The sequence below is a fragment of the Ciconia boyciana genome, chromosome 1, assembly GCF_034638445.1.
Source record: "Ciconia boyciana chromosome 1, ASM3463844v1, whole genome shotgun sequence".
Taxonomy (NCBI): Eukaryota; Metazoa; Chordata; class Aves; order Ciconiiformes; family Ciconiidae; genus Ciconia; species Ciconia boyciana.
Window position 1 is genome coordinate 101,104,469 of NC_132934.1, and position 17,587 is coordinate 101,122,055.

Below are 17,587 nucleotides of genomic sequence, written 5' to 3' on the forward strand. Positions count from 1 at the left end.
CAATGACTGTAATGCCACCTACAATAATCATGAAGATGTATTAAGGTTTTAGAAACAAATGGATAAACATTTAGGTACACTACTATAAAACAGCAGTAAAAATGGTAGGGTGTAAGGGCTCTTTTTAAGTACCAGCAATCATGTAAGTGACTGGATGGCAAAACAAATTTGGTATTAGCAACATCTAAATTTAAGAGTAGTTTTTAAAGAAAATTGTTTATACTAAAGATCTAACTTATAGAATATTGATTTTATCATAGCATCAAACCCAACGGACATTTTAGAGATATGGTACATAGACTAAGGGAATGATATCTGTGTCTATATATATAAAGACAGGAAAAGTGTTGGTGATTAATTGGAATGTATTGGGAAGCGTAGGACCTGGGCATGACGTAGATGGTATAGAATAAGGGGTGGATACTGTCCAGGATTCGTCTGGGATAGAGTTCATATTCTTCCTAGTAGCTGTTATAGTGCTGTGTTTTAGATTTAGCATGAGAATAATGTGATAACACACTGATGGTTTAATTGTTGCTGAGCAGTGCTTATACTAGTCAAGGACTTTCCAGCTTCCCATGCTCTGCCAGGTGCACAGGAAGCTGGGAGGGGGCACAGCCAGGACAGCTGACCCCAACTGGCCAAAGGACTAGTCCATACCATACAATGTCATGCTCAGTATATAAACTGGGGGGACTTGGCTGGGGGGAAGGAATCACTGCTCAGGGAGTGGCTAGGCATCAGTCAGTGGGTGGTGAGCAATTGCACTGTGCATCACTTGTTTTGTACATTCTTTTATCATTATTGTTATTATTTTCTCTTCCTCTGCTGTCCTATTAAACTGTCTTTATCTCAACCCACGGGTTTTACTTTTTTTTCGCCCCCAATTCTTTCCCCCATCCCACGGGGGGTGCGGGGGGAGTGCGAGGAGTGGGGAGGGTGAGCAAGTGAGTGTGGTGCTTAGTTGCCAACTGGGGTTAAACCACGACACTTATTATATAATATATTATTACATACTGTACTATTACTTATCATATAATGCATTTCTGTGTAACCTATTATTGCAACAGGTTATTAATGTAAACTCCAAGGTCCTCTTGATCTCTTAAGTACTGTGCTTTAACATTTTCAGTCCAGTGGTAAGGAATAAGCACTTACTACACTGCTTCACTTCATACAGAAGCATGCTACTTCCATTATAATCAAGTTGATTGAAGCCAATATAACAACTACTCATTTCCTGTGTCAACAACATTGCTCAGATAACTTCATGGTCACTTATGGAATACAGTCTAATGCAAAACAAACAGAACACATCAAAACAGAGTGAACGCATGTGATTTATGTGCAAATGAGGTATTTTGATAAAGCAGAATAAAATTAAATATTAAATCTAAGCAGTAGAAGTTGTATTTAATCAATTCTGTAGTGTTCAAGAGGTAAACCTTACAATACATCCAACCACAGAGAATTAATGCAACATCTAGGGCCTTAGGACGAGAGGAAATGGCCTCAAGTTGCACCAGGGGAGGTTTAGATTGGATATTAGGAAATTTTACTTCACTGAAAGGGTTATCAAGCATTGGAACAGGCTGCCCAGGGAAGTGGTTGAGTCACCATCCCTGGAGGTATTTAAAAGACGTTTGGATGAGGTGCTTAGGGACATGGTTTAGTGGTGGACTTGCTAGTGTTAGGTTTACGATTGGACTCGATGATCTTAAAGGTCTTTTCCAACCTACAGGATTCTGTGATTCTACTTTCTGTCATCAATATCTCTATGTCAAGGAAAAGCAGCATTATTTTCAGTCAATGTATTAGCAACATATGTATAGATACACTGCAACTCTCCCCACCCCCCTCCTATTTTGCTGTGGTATTTCTGTTTAAACAACCGTCCCAGGTAAGCTCTTTCAGAAGGAGCTGCAGCATAGAAACCTCCATGGCTACGTAAGTGAGTAGACTCACCCAGATTAGTGAGCTCTCCTGAGAGAAGTTAGCTCTGCAGGCAACCATAAAATCTCACAACATACTCCGAATACTGCGGTTTAGTATGTTCTGGAGAGCAGGCAAGAATTCACTTTACATGCCTCTACTAAAGAAGCCAACTGTGACCACTTTTGCTTATCTTAATTAGCATTTACATATGCATTTCCTGTAAGACTACTTGTGCGGGCACATCCCAACGTCAGTATATACAGCTTCCAAGGTGATCCTTTCTTAACATTTTCCTCTTCCAAAAGAGCATATTCAGTATCCTTGGAATTACAACCACTTTCTACTATTAAAAAAGGCACCATCAGTCCACAGAAAATGATGTTATTTCCCTGATGAGAAATCACAGGGGTATTTTCTGATAAAAAATTCCCTGCTGGAGACCATAGCTGAAGTGTTTTGTGCACCATGCAGTAACATCAAATCTCACACTGCTACATCAAAATCAAGATCTGGTTATTACAGTACTAATCCTTTTTCAGTATACATTTTTCCATCCAAGATCCCTACAAGCAAATCGATTTTGTTTGCCCATTGTTAGATCTTAAAAGGGGCCCCACTTACCAAACAATGGGTGCTTAGCCCTTCCCAAAAAATAAGCCATTTCAAGGGATTTCATTCAGAGTATGTAGTGAGCCACAAAAAAAATCACCAGCCTTTTAGATATATTATGTGCCCTCAAGACTAAACAGTACCATGAGTTTCTCCAGAGAGAAGCTGCAAATAAAAAAGTGCATTTGATGACTAAGAGGACTGGACAAGGGGAGCAACCTTTCCCTTCAAGTCGAACTGAAGGTCTGTGATGAAGTGTATTTTTTTTTTTTCTGTCACAGGCAAAAGGGAAAGGAAACTCTTTGTAGGGTGTCATTCTGGAAACTGTAGTTTTACGCCTTTGGGATGAGCACTCTGGTCACTGGGATACAGAACACACATGAGTTTGTAAAGATACCCGATATATTTTTATCCCCACAAATAAATTGTCGAAAAATAAAGAACTGCAGGAAAAAGAGACTTGCCCTCTGGTAACTTCTGTTCTTAGTCCTTAGATAGATGCTTCTACCAGTATAAAAAAGATCAAATGCAGATGAGAAAAACACTGTAGATGACAGATGAACATACATGAATTCTAGTAGTATATTCTTGATCCACTTTTTTTTTTTTTCCAAGTGTGAATAACCATTTTGTAGATATAAAAATTTACTCGCATGTCTCAGGAGAATTCACAGAAAAAATTATCACTTAAGGAAATCTCTAAAAGCTATTTGGAATTTTCCTTTTTTCAGTTTACACCATTTTAATTGTGAAATTGGCAAGCAGATACAGTATTATATGACTAAGACGACCAATCGCGCAGGCACATAAACAGAATAGCTGAAGACAACTATTTGTGAAGACACTTTTGTACCAAGTGTTTGTCATGCTATTTTAAATAATGAACAAATGCATAAAAATTAATCTGTAACAACAGATAATGTACTATCAGGGAGAGAATAAAGTATGCTGAATAAATAGCACACTTAGTCTCACAGAAACTGAAAGAAATACCAAAGTAAGTCATTCATTCATACAGGAAGAATTCAGATCCCAGAAGTTACTAAAGATTTTCAAATACTCTCTCCACTGGAATGGCCTGGGCCTTGAAGAACAAAGTGAGGAAGCCCACCACTCCTTTCTCATACAACTGTGATTCTCATAGCTACTTATGAATGCCACTTGTGAATTTTTCACCTCATCCACAGAATAATCATCTGCTATAAGGAGGCACAGAAAGGAGAAGAGCTGAAGTATCCTTTTATTTCACAATCATGAAAGAACAAAACTTGTGTTCACTTCAGGTAGCAAAAGTAGCAGCTCTCCATCTCTAATTTTCCTTTTCTCCAGAGAGACCCCACCACAGAAGCAGCAGAACCTCAGACATACTATTGTTCTGCAAAGAGCCTGCTTGCAATCATGAGATGTCAAGAAGATGTCAGAAATCTGTTCTGCCTTTCTACATACACACCTACAACACCCATATACGCAGCATTCCTGAAGAAAAAAGTTGCGGATGGGATAGGCAAGCCAAGGACTCAGGGTGATGGAAACAGAAGGGACATAGTAATCAAGAAAAGAGTTGAAGAGAAATTAAATCCCTTCAAGTGTAGGCTTGTAAAGAAGGAAGTGCCCACAGAATAACTTTGTGAGGAAACCACTCAAGCTTATACCAGGGAACCAGCATGCTTCGGTGCTTCTCTGACGTGTCTCCACACTAATGGACACAACATGGGGAACAAACACAAAGAGATAGAAGTCTGTGCACAGTTACAGGGCTACAACCTCATCAGGATCACAGAGACATGGTGGGACACATGACTGGCGTGCTGTGAAGGGTGGGTACAGGCTTTTTAGGAAGGACAGGCTGGGAACGTGAGGAGAGGCAATTGCCCTTTACAAGAGGGAGCAGCTGGAATGTAAAGCGCTCTGCCTTAGAACTGGTTAGGAGTCAGTCAACAGTTTATGGGCCAAGCAAGGCAGACCAACATGGGTGCTGCTGTAGCAGGTACCCACTATAGACCTCCTGATCAGGAAGAAGTAGATGAGTCTTCTTCAAACAACTGGAAGAAGTTTCACATTCACAGCCATGGTCCTCATGGGGGACTTTAATCTCTCTAATTGCTAGATGGACAACACAGCAGGCACCAAGCAAACTAGGCACGTCTAGAGTGCATTCACAACAACTTGCTCACACAGGTGACCAAGGAGCCAACACGAAAAGCTGTTCTGCTGGACCTGATACTTACAAATAAGGAAGAACTGGTCAGGGATGTGAAAGTCAGGGGCAGCCTTCGCTGCAGCAACCATGAGATGGTGGAGTTCAGGATCCTAAGGTGACCAAGGAAGGGTATAGAGTTGCTGTTCAGTCTTGCAGAGGTAGGGTTAGGAAAGCCAAAGCCAGGCTGGAGTTGAATCTGGCAACACAATCTCAATTAGCAGCTTTTCTTTTTTCTTGTTTGTACTTGTTACTAGCATCTGTATGAAGAGCTTATAGAAACATCAGGGCATATCCATCCGCATTGTGTTCTGAAAATATGCATCATTTGGCATAATTTGTTTTTCAGACATCATTTTACAGCACCCAGACATCCCTACAGATGGTTTAACAGTACTCCTAGAAGGAATAAATTCCAACAGAGGTAGGAGGTTCCCAAGAGTCCTCACCAGTACACCTGTGCTTTATGTATCATATTCAAATAAGCTTAAATGAAAGAACATGGAACATTTTTCAGGCAACAAATCTATTACTGTGTGGTGGGAGACCCGTATGTGGAGATGGTGACATGGGTACAGTTCAAGTCTACAGAATTTTTCTGAGGTATTTCACTCCTCTTTTACTAAGCCTTATAAATTATCAGTAGAGAATACATTTTTGTTCAGAGGGTCTGTACCACTACATCAGACAGAAGTCTTCACTGAACAATGTTCCTCTCTCCTTTTTATACACTTTTCTCCATTACAGCTAAAGTTTTCAACAAATAGAAGTTGTGGCCGTTATCCAAATTTAATCTGAACATCCTTCACAGCTCTGTACATAATAAAAAAGCAACAGAATCTATTCAAGTGAGTATCTGATAAAAGAATGGGTTTGCTAAAAGATGCAGCCCAACAAGTATCCCATTCTCTGAGAATTCTCAGCAAAAGTGCACTACTAAACAACCTGACATTTATTCTGAATTCATTGTTAGGGTCAATATTAGCTGTAGGCTATGATGTTAACTGCAAAAGGTACTTAATTTTTCCAGGAGCAGCACCTGCCATGTAAGTGAAGAAGGTGCTGTAAGTTTAAGGATGAATCTATTCATTACTTTATCCCCCAAATTTTCCCCTCCATGTAACTTCTACCACAGTAATGCCATACCACTGCAACCCAACTACTCCTTTCATCTTAGCAAGGGCCTCAAGAGCAGAGGAATGGAAGGACTGACCTATTAAAGATACATGTTCTGAGATACTTGCTGAATGTGCGCAGCAAGCTGTACTGCTCCATGACACTCTGAAATCAGAAGACTACAGCTTCCATACTCACAATCTTGTAAGGCTTTTCCTTTTATTCTTTTTATGAACCAGCCTTAGCAAACTGGAGCAAGGCTACTGCAGATTTCTCAGCTTGCTTATTTGAGTCCTGCTGTACAAAACATACTCAAAGATTTTATTTGAAAAAAAACCAAAATAAAACCAAAACAAAACATTAAACTGCAGTTTACAAAGCAATGTGCAATTAACTTGTCCTCTTAGCAGCTTTCCATACTGGGAATCCAGGCCTGGGGATATATCTGCTTAGCCTCTCACAGAGAAGGAACTGTAAGCATGCAAAGATTAACGTTCTGCATTTTGCTTCCATATTAAACCTTTGGAAGTCCCTATTTTCAGTTTGGGAATATTGTGACACACTAAATGAGCTATTAATGCCTCATACCTAACCCCATTAATAATCTCTTCTATACTTTCAGTGTACCTTGCTCAGGCAAAAAGAATCGCTCAAGTTTCTTGGTACACATATAAAACAGGCCACACACTGAGCCCCTGTGATACAGGCTGTGCCTGGAATCTCTCACGTGGTGATGAGGGAGAAGCTGTGCTAGGCAATACCTGTGAAAGTAAGTTTATTTAGTGGAATCACTCTTAATACACTCTCAGGTTTGACACAGTAGCAGGTCCACCTTTTTACTCCAGGGAGTAGCAAGTAAGCAAATGGAAGAACATGCACTTTTATTCCGTCTCACATACGGCAACACACATTCTGAGGTGAATCTCATGCTCAGCATCTCTAATATTGGGCTTATGTTCTTTTTTTGTGTCATGAAAGAGCTGGTCCACTGTTCTCCACCCTGGACCTACAAAGTCCTCCTGGGGAAAGGGGAGTGAAAGGGAGGACGAACTGTTTAGTGCCTGACAGGGAAATTTCCAGCAGTAGAATGAAAAGACAAATATTGAGGATTCATGTGGGCAAAAAGAAAACAAAAATCTCAGAGCCAAAGCTGCTTTGCCTCTCCTATCTGTCAATTATGCTTCAGTTCCACCACTCTCTCTCTTCCCCAGAAAATGCCAGGAATTACTGGGCAGCGTCTTACTCAGTCCCATCTTCCCAGGTTTCTCTTCAGAGCTAGAGGCATGACTGGAAGAAAAAACTGGACTGGACAATGTGAATGGGGAACTTGGTCTTATTCTGCACACAAACTCATGCTGCTTTTCCTGGGACAGATGGGAAGAAAGAGTAACAGGGATTTCAGAAAGAGCTGAAAGTCTAATCCACATGTAACACTTCACGTATCTCTGTTCGCAAACCAAACCCAAATGAACTATCAAAAGGGTGACAATAAAAATGGTGCGAAGTAGTTTGGAGACAGCATAGTTTGCATGAGTGAAGAGTGAATGTGAGGCATCCCACAATACAGTATGGAAATACAAGATGTTCTCACTGCTTCTTTGCCTGTATATAAGGAAGACTACCTTCCAGGAAATCCAACCTATAAATAGTAATGAGTTACTTCCTAAAATTTGTGCCAAACATTGTGGTGACAGAAGCAGGGCATAAATCTTCAATTTACTTGCATGAATACAGGCACTTTGCTTATATAGTCATATGTACACATTGCTCAGCAGAGCAAGTTAGCCTACGAAGGCCTGGGATTAGACTGCGTATGCAGTCTCCTTTTCTCCAAGCCAGGTCATTCAGAATTAAATCAGGTTGTTTACATGAGTATGCCCTTTGAGATTATGTATTTGAACTCCAAGTTCACAAAAGAACAGTAACTTTCCATTCCAGTCCCCTACAGAGCTTAACTGCCCAACTAGGGCTCTACACCCGGCCACCCAAGCTGTCCTCCCACCTTTCCTCCTTCACAGATTTCCCCAAGATAAGCCCTGTATCAGAACTTTGGAAAATAAAGTGAAATGCTGAGAATTTCTCCTCCTCCCCAGTTCTTTCCCCAGAAGGGAGAGAACAATTCTTTCAGCTCTTTTTCTCAATTTCAAGCGCAGCAGAACCTGGGGGTGGTATTTTGGCAAGGAAACAGAAGAAAAGCAGACAACAGAAGTTTGCAATTACCACCACTAGAAACACTTTCTTACCACATGCTTAAGAATCAGCTGACTTAGCTCAACCACAGCTACATACTGGAAAGTGACTAAAAGCAGCATCCTAAAAACGTCTTCATATGGTACAAGAAAGGTAAGCAGACGTATCCTGTTAAACTCATACCTCAAGCTAGAGGACACTAGAGGCTAGGAGTACAAATTTTCTAATCTGCACAGAAGATAAATTAAGGATCAAATTCATCTTCCAAATTGCATGCATACACAATGTAAACGCCACCTCTGTAGCACTGACGTTTACCTGAGAGGCAGAACTACCTGAAATAAGACTTTGTACTTCACAATGCTAAATGTCTAAGCGACATTAAATTACATACACAGCCCTCACATGAAGCCTGAAATGCTGACTTTGAACAACCGGGGGAGAATAATCCTATCTGAAGTATGTATGGAAATTTAAATGACGCTGAGTCTTTATATTGAAATATATATTAGTGAAAACTTTGTATGAAGATTCCCTCCATATTTACTGTCAAATAACAGATACTTTGCTAATATTCCATATGTTTTACCATATACTGTGCTATATATTTTCTGCATATTAAATATTTATTCTACTATGAAACTAAGTGCTGTTTTTCTTTAAATAAATTGATGGACAGCCGTTAACACTTACTTTGCCATTAGTCTCATATGGAAAAGCCTCAAAGTTTAAACCTACTGTTGAGAAATAACCAAAAGCAAAATGGTGGTCTTTGCTATACGATGAGCTAAGCTGAATTAAAAACTTACCACTACTAAAAGAAAAAAGCTCCTATTCTCACCATCCTTTCCACCATCTCTCTGCCACCAACTGCTTGCCATCCTTTTACTTTCCCCTTCCCTGCTCCAAGGCATGTGATTATTTTTTGTCCTCTTCTCCCACGCTTTTCCCCTTTGGGCCAGCTCTGGTGCTTTTCTGCTCATAAAGCAGACTCATCAAATATGCTACCCTGGCAGGATAATTTTCTCACATTGTCATGAGCTGTATTAGTTTACCTTGGCAATCAAAGTACTGTTAGAGATGGCTCCAGTTAAAAGTGAAACACACAGTTGTGAGCAGGAGTAGGAGAGCGTGGAAGAGAATGTTCATTTGGCTCAAGCCACCTTATGAAATTGTATTTATAGATTTTTAGCTAAGATGCAGGAGGAAGAGGAGTATCATTGCTCTGTGACTCCCACTTTCCCATTAAGAATTATCACTTTACCCCCAATTTTTTCCCCTCACTGACTGTACCCTAATATTTGACTCAGGATCATTAATTTATCACTGTCAAAAAATATTTGGGAAAAAGTAGCTTGAAGCTGCTAATTTAGAAAAAAATAGTAGGAACTCCGGTGTTCCATTTTATCAGCTATTCAAGCTTCCACGCTCTCAATACATCACTTGATCAACATTTTCAATAATGTTAACTATGTACAACTTTTCAACGCACCTTTTCCCTTCAAAGTTTCATAGGCCTAGAATGTAAGCCCAGTGCTTTCTCTTGGAGTATTCTTGAAAATGCTGATGTTTTTACCACATCAGGTTCCCCTCTCTTAAGATGAATGTGACCTGCATTTTCTTTCTCTCAAAAGAAGCTCCTTTTTTACTGAAGAAGATCCAAGCACTGCGGGGGCACCAAATAATACTGTGGGTTTTAGCAGTAGCCCAGGGCTTAAAAGACTCTCTCTGTCTCTCTCTGACCTACTTTTCACTTTACATGTAGTTTTCTGAGTTGGGAACACTAAAAAGACTTATCTGAGTTGAAAGGAAAAGCCTTGTTAAGATGGGTGAATTCATGCTATGGACAAAACCAGGCACAAAGCTTATGCACCAGTTAAGGTGTCTGTGCAAAAAACCAAACCAAAACAAAAAACACCACACACCACCAGTATAATTATTCCCAGAAATTATTATTAATGCTGGCTCTTTGCTGTCTGTATTAATGTAGGAACACCTGAAGAGTGTTCCAATATGAAACAGTCACCTGTAGCAATACCAGCTTCTGAAAAGAAACTGAGATATTCAAAACTAAAAAGTATGGTGAAACAAGCATATCACACAGAAGCCACATTTTTCTCCTGGTGAAAACAGCACTGTTTTTAGAACCGGTCTGTAAATAACAAGTAGATATCCAGAAGGATTTTGCACATCAAGAAATCTAACTGGGTGACTGTGGGGGGGGATGACTGCAATTTAACATTTGTAGAATTTACTTGGACTTTGAAGTTTTATTGTTCTAGTATGAAGAGGTATATCTGCACATATCTTATGCAAACAACTGAATTTCCAGCAGCAGTAAGTTTAGAAAAACATTGCCAAAAAAGACTTTTTAAACGACTTAAAGTTGCACAGAACTTTCGATACAAAATTTATTGTAGTGCCATGTTGAATCATGATGGTGCGCATTAAGGGTATTTATGTTGTCACTTGAAGGTGGGGGGTGTGACTGTGTCATAACAATATTATTGATAATCTTAAAATTTCCATTTGACACTTTGCAAAGATATATTGACAGATCATTTAGAAATGTAGGGTCTTTAGAGAACCATTAGGAGGAGAAACTGACTGACAATTCACAAGAGAAATGAGACCCATTAAAAGCAAACAACAAAACTTAGATTTGTCATCCGGTAGAATGCTTGGCTTGGCAATGTCAGAGAACATGTAAACAATTTGTATGGAAAAAATCTGAAGGCAAGACCTTTGGTGAGCATAAAGTGCCTGATTTGGGGGAAAAATGGCCTTGTTTACTAGTGTTCTGGATAACATTTAAAGACCTGTAAGTGCTTCAACTGATTACTCTCAAACCTAGGCAGGAAACATGTCTAATAGAGGGAATCACTATTTTTTAAAAACTGTATTCTTCAGCAGCACATATAAAAAAACCTGTTCCTCAGGAAAAAAAATCTGTATAAGTGTCAGAGGAAAAAAAAATAAAAAAAAATATCTAAGTCTCCTAGTTCTCCCTGAAAACAGTTCTTGCTTTTTCTGTCAAGAGGCTCAAGACAGCAAATTGAAGCTCAAAATCTGAGCAGAGGAGAACAGATGACACGGTCTCTTGAATTTTTAAGCACAGCCACAAGAGGAACAAAGTAAAAGTGGTGCTATGGTGCAGATCAGCCTAGGAATATTCAAAATCACTAGATCCCAGAGAATTTTTATTTTGTTGTCACAGAACCATCCCAGTTCTGACAGTTTTGTTGGACAGCATTTGCCAATTTAGACTTTCTATTCACCCAATCTCAAATTACATCCTTCAATATTGGGGGCGGGGGGGGGGGAGGGAGGGGAAGGCAAGCATACAGATCACGAGTTGCGCTGTGAGGCTGGCAAGGGGTATTTCTACTGAAGAATTCGATCAGCTACAGTAAAAACCAGATGATGAGCAATCCTATATTCATCCCTGTGAAGGGCTATACAGAGAAGCAGACTAAAACCATGTTAAATGCTACTACGGTCACTTAGTTCTGTCCGCACTATTCAATAAACCATAGATTAAAAAATATACTAAATAGCATGTTCTACGTACCCTTACATATCCACAAGGCATTTTCGGACATGTGGTTGCAGATTCAAGGGGAGCATTTAGGAGTAGCACAGATGCTAAATTATTCCCCAGCAATGCTCTAATATTCAGTCAAAGCTCTTGTCTAAATATGTACTTGTGTCCAAAAATTTGGGACGCTAGGTGAGTTTAGATGCAAGTAGTGGGTTGGGTCTGTACTCAAACCACAACAGAAATGCAGCACAGGTGCCTTTCTCAATGCAACTTCCAAAGCACAAGCACTTACAGAATGTATTTCCTTCTAGATGCAAATATGCAGAAGGAGAAACAAGTAGATGAAAGTGTATCATGGAGGTGAACACAATTCAAAAAGTGGTTAAATGAATGATTGTTTTCCGCCACCAAAGAAATACCTGACTTCTCCAGTGATGCTCTTGGGGCAACACTGCACATTCCCTTCTTCCTATAAAAGGAAATTGCTGGGGTTACCACTTCCCAATATAGTCTTAGTTTAGCTGACCACTCAATCCTTTGAAAAACTGCGTATTTTCACAGTGCGCTAACTGAATACTTGGAGAACGTATGAGAGATACAGAACGAAAACTGAAAATGTGCACTGGCTCAAAAACAGCATTAAAGTTTATAGGCAGACATTAAAAAGATGATGCATAGCTTCTCCTCATTAAGAAATAGTTTTCCAAGGAGTTGTAACATATCAATAAAGCTTTCTTGTATTCAAATTTATCCTTGAGACCCCCTTCTATCTGTCTGTTTTTACTGGACACATCCTCGTATTAGCTGATGAGCGAGACTGGCCAGTTAGGTTCATCTAATGGGTCTTGACATGAGTACTGATCACAATTTTCTCGCTTAGGAGAAAGACTGCACAGGATATTTAAAACTCCAATCCACACACAAAATTCCTCAAAAAGAAAGCATAGACGTCTGAAGTGAGGCTTCGGTAGCTGAGTCTCCCTAAGGTCATAGCTCTGATCTATTCAGCTGTCAAGTAAGTCTCTACACACTGAAATTCCAGCTATATCCACTTTCTTCTTTTTTTTTTCATCCCCAACTTTCTCAGACATTGGAGTTGTGCTCTTTTGTTACATGCTGTTTCTCTTTTGTTAAATGCTGTTTAGTGAGAAATACAGGAACCATTCTTGGGGCAGACACCAGAATTCAGGTCTGTCTTTAAGTAAGCACAAGTGTACCTTCATTCTAAGAATCCAGGACAGAACTGTAATGCAGTACTTGCGTAATCAGGACAAGTCACATTGGAGCTACAGACATGCGCTGCCTATCTAAAGCTATTTCTATCCTATTAAACAAAACAGGAAAGCAACTACTCTGCAGAATTGCTAAACTCTTTCCCCCTTTGTCGTCCCTCCTCCCAACCCCAAAACAAGAATAGCAATGCTCAAACTCTTTACAGCAATGGTTTTTGGAATATATAATCTTTGGAGCCAGACCTGAGCATTGTTCCAAAGAGTATTGGCCTAAGCTAAAACAATGCCAAGGACCAAACTAACAACCAACCAATACAGACAACTATTTATTTTGGGCCTGGGAGTAGTTTACTTCGAGTATAGATGCAGCTTCAATGCTTCATAGTGTTCTGGATTCTACCTAAGAACATCAACATTCAAAAATTATTTTTGTCTAATATATTTTACTTAATTTTTATACTGAGAACAGTTATTATAATTTACACTAAGATATTCTCCATTATTAATGTCTCTAACTTCAACTTCATTTTCTTATTTTTTCTGTCTCTTTTCCAACTTTCCTTAATTAACATGTTTGTGGTACTTTTTGCTTCAAAAAGTAGCAGACACATTACAGTTGAAGCACACTTCATAACACTCATTAGACTTAGCTGCCTTCATTATTTACTTGCAATGAAAGTGTGCACATTAAAAGGAAGCATTTCAAAGTAAGTGATATATATTTTCCGCCAAAGGCAGTAAGTTATTTGAATTGTGTCCTAAGTGAAGTATTTTTTTTAATGTAATCTAAAGGTGTATGTTCTCTAATTGATTAAATTCTACTGGATGAAAAAATAAATCCTGCTCTGATTTTTAAAAAATATAATTTAAATAGAAAACTTTTGAGTAAGGTATCACCTAGGTTTTAATGCGAACTAAATGCTTGAACTCCAGGACTACTGATAAACCGTGGTATAGATGTATTTTTTATTTGCAACTTAATTTCCATTTAATTAAATTCAATAGGACTTGAATCAGAAAGTACTGCTCTAAAATTGTTTCCTTAAATACTTTAGACACCAGTACTTGTAAGCTGGGTTTAACAGATAAATAGAGAGCATGAAAAGTACACAAATATAAAGTAGATGTATATTAAAAAGTTCTTTAGGTCTTTATCTATTTAGCTAGCTTCCATTGAGCATGATGCACTTTAAAGTTATTTGTTAATCCTATTCACTTCATTGTGAAAGAATATAATACGATTTAGGCATTTGACAATTATTTCACAGTTAAATCACATACCCGAAGCTGACTAAACAAGAACAAATATCTTCCCCTTCTGTTGCACACTTGTTTCCACTTGTCACCCTTACCACAGCCCTACCATCTACTGCTCCTGTAATTCCTGGAATACTGATCTTGTCATAAAAATCCATGCATTTCTTAGTGCTGATAACACCAATTACAAAAAAAAAAAAAAATTAAGTGTTTCCTGAGAAAGAAAGAAGCACAATGAAGGACTGAATTACTGTGTATGGTCAGGAAAAACAGATTGTCTAACTCTTGCACTTCCTGTGCTTTGAAATGAAACGGTGGCTACAAACAGACTATCATACAGCAGATTTTACCTCCACTTTATTAGTGGAGCATCCATATCAACCCAACACATTCATTTTTTATTTTCATACTTATTGGCCTGCCACTCATTTTATTACCCAAGTAATAACAGAATCAGTTCATAGAAGAGTATCCAACTGTAAGCAACTACCTCGCTGCAAAACTCAAGATGAAAAGTTTGATCAGAATATTTACCCTGATCCTGTAAAGACTTTTCATTTGTGTGAAATTGTAGGTAAGCTGTTATTCACATGCATAAGTTTGAAACATGAGGGATTTAAACAAAATACTTGTTCTCCTCATGTTCATCATTTTACAAGAGACAGAAAAATAATGCCTACAACAGCTAAACTGCATTATTTCTCTGGATCAGAGTCTGCACGTTTAAACTAAAATAACATTTGCCCACTCAGCACTTAACACCTACGGCAAGGAGCACTTCATACACAGCACAATACTGTGGAAAGATGCTGATAATTAAGGCTGTGTAGGCAAAACTCTTTTACACAGGTGTCCGCAGAACCAAACTGAAGGTGCAAGAAAAAAACCTTATTGTGTCTGACTCAAAACAAATCAGGAATAGCCTGCCCTGGGAAGTCTCCACTGACACAGAACCAGAACCATAATGAGCAGTTATAACTAGAAGAATTACCTAGGTCTTTGTCTTACTATGGCATTAAGGAACACCATGTTAACTCCAATATTCACATTTATTTCAGATTTTTTGAGACAGTTTTGGAACAGAAGACAAGAACATCAACTGCTCTGATTGTATTTGTCCTCTTATCAGTAAGATATCAAGTCAAAATATATTCACATGTCAGTTTTTGGGGACACTGTATTTCACCTCTGTTGGGAACTGAAAACATAAGTGTATGTGACTCTTCAGAGAGTCCATTCTATTAACCGAGGCTTTGGATTTCATCCAGAAAAAAAATAAACATTGTTTTATATCTGGAATGTATTTCTGGACTGAAAATTTATCTTGTCTGCCACAGTACTGTGAGAGGTGAGGCGAGGCAAGGCAAGGAATGCACATATATGGACTAAGAAGGTATGAAGCAAAGCTATCAAGACAAATACAGTAACCATATTGAGTTAGGTCAAAGGTCCATCTCGTCAAGTATCTACAGCGGAAGCAATCTCCCGCAGAAGCAAACAGGTGGTAGCTGCTTGAACTGTCTCAGCAGCACCAATCAGAAAGCATGTATTGCAGCCCATGCACAAACTGATTCATGGAAGGAAAAAAAGCTTTGAGTTCCACATCAGGAAGACACATAATATTTAACACTTTCAGCAGGCCTGCTCACTTTCTTAATACAATTGTACCTGCTTTGCTGAAAAGGATGCTTTGCATTCTAATCTAACATCCCCTGAAGTTAATGTAAAATCTACTCCTTCAAAAGACTTTGGATCAGGTCTAAGGCAGACTCACCAAAGAGCTAATGATGGGACCTGTACCTACCAAGAACTTTCCACAATCGAAGATCCCTAGGTGCTTGCATGCACTGTTGTCACTCTGATCCTGATCCAACCAATCCATCAATTGCTCTCACTGGTGAAATTCTACTAAAATCAGATGAGCTATACAAGCCAACCTGACAGATGGCTGAGTAAACAAGATCTTCAGGGCTGATCTAGATGGTGGGTCACAAAATACAGCTATTAGAGCATTCAAGCAGCCTCTAATTTTTTATGGAGTTTTCCAAACATACGTAGGAATCTCTGTGTTCAAAGATCTAATTACTTATAGCAAAAGTCTTATCAGACTTGAAAATGAGACAAAGCAGTAAGATTTCTACAAAGTGTTATTCGAGCATTTAGACTTTCAGTTGTATATATTTTTGTACACACATTCTTGTCTGCAATTTGATAGATGGGACTTGAAATTATATAAAGTGATCATCGGCTGCTACAAAACTCTAAATAGAATTAAGGAACTGGTAAAAGTTATTTCTAAGTATTTGTGTAGATGGGAGAACTTTAGCAGTTGCGCAATAGACTGTAATACTGAAATCTGTCTGAATGCAGGAGGTGTGACAGTGATTTCTCACAGAGAACTCGTGTTTTTTATAGAACTGTCTATTTAGTTGTGGTAGGTTCATCTGATTTATTCCTGTCTTTGCTAGTCATTCCACTTACATGGTTTCCAACTTCGTGACATTAGTTCAGGACTATCTGGAGGCAGTAACTTCTCTTTTCTCTGAAAGCCGAAGAGTTTAATATACATTTTTAATCCATCAATACCGAGCTGCAATTTACCAACTCTGTGTTGGTATAGTGAATTACACACAATTTCTATGCCAAGGTCAAATTCAGTTCTGTGACATAGCAGAGAATGGTGACATCTGAAAGTGCTTAGATGAAATTGACAGGTATGGGTAGAACTGTATTAAGACCCAATTTTCCACAGCGGTTAAAGATCATAACTTACCTGATACAGAACAGGATTGGTTGCATGCCCTCTAAACCCTCTCCCAGAAACAGTATAGATTTCTCGGTTTTCACTCACGCCAGTGTTGTGAACTGATCTTATGGCTCCTTCCTCTGGTTGAACTATGACCCCATCATTGATGCTACTAGGAAAAAATATCTTGTAGGAGTATTTCTTTAGCATTTTCTAGTTGGTGTCCCTGAGGATGTAATGGCATGAAGTTCTCATCCTCCCAGTTAAAATTTGGGGCCTAGAGTTACTTCATTCTGTAGCTAAGTTTTTTTCTTATTCGCCACATCTCAATTTGTCTTTCTGTAGAAAAGCTGTATGGCTCTTCTCCAGATACCTTGGCTCATGTACCTGGTCAGGGTACCCCAACGTAAGTCATGTTTTAGCAATTCACAGAGCTGAAGACCAGGACCACATTATTTAATTTATTGCATGTTTTGTACTTCTAATGAGGCCAAGAACTGTCTTTGGTATAAATTGTGTGGAAAGCATGCTAAGATTCTGGCATATGTCTTTGCATCAGACAGAAACAGTCCTGCTGTGTATTTCCTCCTGAACATCCATGAACTGCGTAAATGACTGAGTATCAACAAACACTGTAGCTGGCAGTGCAGGACAAAAGTGCCTGGATACTTCTAAAAATTAAACTGTTGCTGCTGCCAACATTTTGCTTTATCCTCCTACCTAGCAGAATTTTTTTAAGTCTTTTTTTCCCCTCAGAAGTGCAT